Genomic DNA, 2,776 nt, shown 5'->3' with positions numbered 1-2,776 from the left:
GCCCAGGCCCTGAGGCAGGACGGAGAGTTCAGGCTTGTCCTTCTTTAAGCACAGTCCTGTGAACAACTGGCTTTATGCTGTAAAAAAAAAAAAAAAAAATCAGCAGCGACCCCAGCTCAGCCTCTTTGGAGAAGCTGAGGAAGGAAAGACTTCCTGAAGGGCAAGCACAAGTCAAAGGGGTGGAGGTTGCTGTCCAGGTGCCCCGAGCCTCAAGACGCTCCTTTCCTTTTACATAAACAGATGCTTCAAGAGGCAATTCCTACCCTGTTTGCTGAGTTCAACCAGATCGCTTTCCATCTCCCGGCTAGCCCAGGGGTGGCTCTTCTGAGCAAGAAGCTTTTGGACTGTGGTGAGGGGAGGACGTTCTTTTCTCACTTTTGGAATCTGGGGAGCGAGGCCTAGGGCTTAAGGCAATGGGGGCCAGGCTGGAGGAATTAGGATCAGGGAGATGCATCCAGGAAAATTGAGGCTTTTTCAAAGTTTTGCCGGTGGCTGCCTGGCCTAGAGCCCAGGAGAGAAAGAGGACACTCCCTTTCTCTGCTTCCCCCTTTCCCTTCTCCAGTGGGGAAAAGGTCTGCTCCCTACCAGAAGCCAAGCTCTGGGCAAGGCACAGGTAAGACCACTGGGATGTCTCTGGGGTCTATCTCAGGTCTGGTTCCGATTCCGTCTTCAGGGAGGGCCTGTCCGGTCAGGCAGGATGCTAGAACGTGAAGACTCGCGTTGTACTTATCAAGTCTCCTTTTAATGTATTTGCTTTGGCCTATCTGTCATCTCCACTCGAAATCTCCCTGGAGGCAGGGAGTGGCTCACTGCTCTGTTTCCCCCTGTGCAATACCGGCCCAACCAACAAAATGGGAGAATCGTGGATGAACAAAGTGCATTATTCAACAAACAGTTACCAGGTCCTCACCAGGCACTGTCCCAGGCACTGGGGACGCAGCAGTGAACAGACTGAAGCCCCTGCTCTCATGGAACTTGTGTTCTACAGAGGAGGTCAGACAGTAAGTGCAAAAGCAGCTAGGATAAGCCAGAGCTTCGTAAGTGTTAGAGAGAACAACATAAAGTTAACACCAACTCTTAGAAATGAATACGATTCCTTTTTTACAGGTGAGAAGAAACCAAATTTCAGAGAAGCTATGCTTGCCTCATAATAGGTGTATACTAGATTCAGGTGCCTTGAGGAGCTAGATTCAACTTGCTTTTGTGGGCTTGCCTGGAAACAGGGCTGTCCCCTAGAAGCTCATCTACATGGGAAAACCTTGTCTGAGTCCCCCCAGGTGGACTAAGGCCTGCTGGACTAGAGGAAGCTGGATGTTAAGTTGGTAGTTGTTTGTAAACACTAAGCAGAAACATGGAGAGAGGGTCCCACTTCCTTGCCTGTTCTCCCCACCCACCCAATCCAGGGACTGCACCCTACTGAGGCGCTTCCATCACTCACCTGTGGAAGGTGCTTGAACCTGGGTATGTCTCTTCCTGCCTCCTGAGTGAACTAAAGCTGAAAGAAACATAAATGTCTACGGGAAAACTACAATGGGTCAGGCACATCACACTTCCCTTATTTAAGACTCACAGGGATCCCATGTAGTTAATAGAAATGTTCTACAGGTTTTTTTTTTTTTTTCTTTTTTTTTTTTTTTCTTTTTTTTTTTTTTTCTTTTTTTTTTTTTTTCTTTTTTTTTTTTTTTCTTTTTTTTTTTTTTTCTTTTTTTTTTTTTTTCTTTTTTTTTTTTTTTCTTTTTTTTTTTTTTTCTTTTTTTTTTTTTTTCTTTTTTTTTTTTTTTCTTTTTTTTTTTTTTTCTTTTTTTTTTTTTTTCTTTTTTTTTTTTTTTCTTCTTTTTTTTTTTGGAGAGATTTTCACTGTAGGGCGCGTGCGCTCGCCAGACAGACAGAGAGAGACATAGAGACAGAAAGCGAGAAATCCCCCCCCAGGGGGGATGGTCACGCTGCAATCCCTTCTCCTCCATTCTCCTCTCGGGCTCTTGGGCACGCACGCACACGCGCCCGGCGTGAGTTTTAAGCCCCCGGGTCCGGGACACGACCCGCGGTCGACTACGTGGGAGTCCAGCGACAAAGCCATTACACTAACTGCTGCTGGTCCCAAAATGTTCTACAGTTTTATGATTAAGAAAAGGAAGTGGGGCCGGCAAGTGGCATGGTGGTTAAAGGCACTGGACTCCCACATGGCCGACCACGGTTCAAGTCTTGGACCTGGTGGCTTGCTTTCTCACTTCCTCTCTCTCTCTCCCTCTGTCTCTCTCTGATCAAACTGGAAAATAATAATGATAATAATAATAAATAAAGTTAAAAAAAGAGAAAAAAAGAAAAGGAAGTGATTGTTCACAGCAGTATTATTCGCAATAGGCAAAAAGTGGGAATAACTCATGTGTGTATCAACTGATGAATACATAAACAAAAGGAGGGTTATCCATTCAATGGAAGATTAGTCAGCCATATAAAGGACTAAAAAAGAAACTTTGGTTCATGCTACAACACAGAGGAACCTAGGAAAGGTTATGCTACATGAAAGGAGCCAGGCACAGAAGGTCACTTACATGAAATGCCCCAAATGGGCACATCCCCAAATAGGCAGGGAGTATTAATAGATCAGTGCTTGCAAAGGGCTGGGGGGGCGAGGGGGGGCGAGGAAAATGGGAGTGACTGTGAATGGATGGAGTTTCTTTCCGGTGTGATGAAAGTATTCTGGAATTAGTGGTAATAGTTGCACAACTCTGTGAGTACACTAAAACAACACTAAACTGCATATTTCAAGGGCTGG

The sequence above is a fragment of the Tupaia chinensis genome, unplaced genomic scaffold (assembly GCF_000334495.1).
Source record: "Tupaia chinensis unplaced genomic scaffold, TupChi_1.0 Scaffold144255_1, whole genome shotgun sequence".
Lineage (NCBI taxonomy): Eukaryota > Metazoa > Chordata > Mammalia > Scandentia > Tupaiidae > Tupaia > Tupaia belangeri.
Note: the sequence above shows the minus strand (reverse complement) of the source record.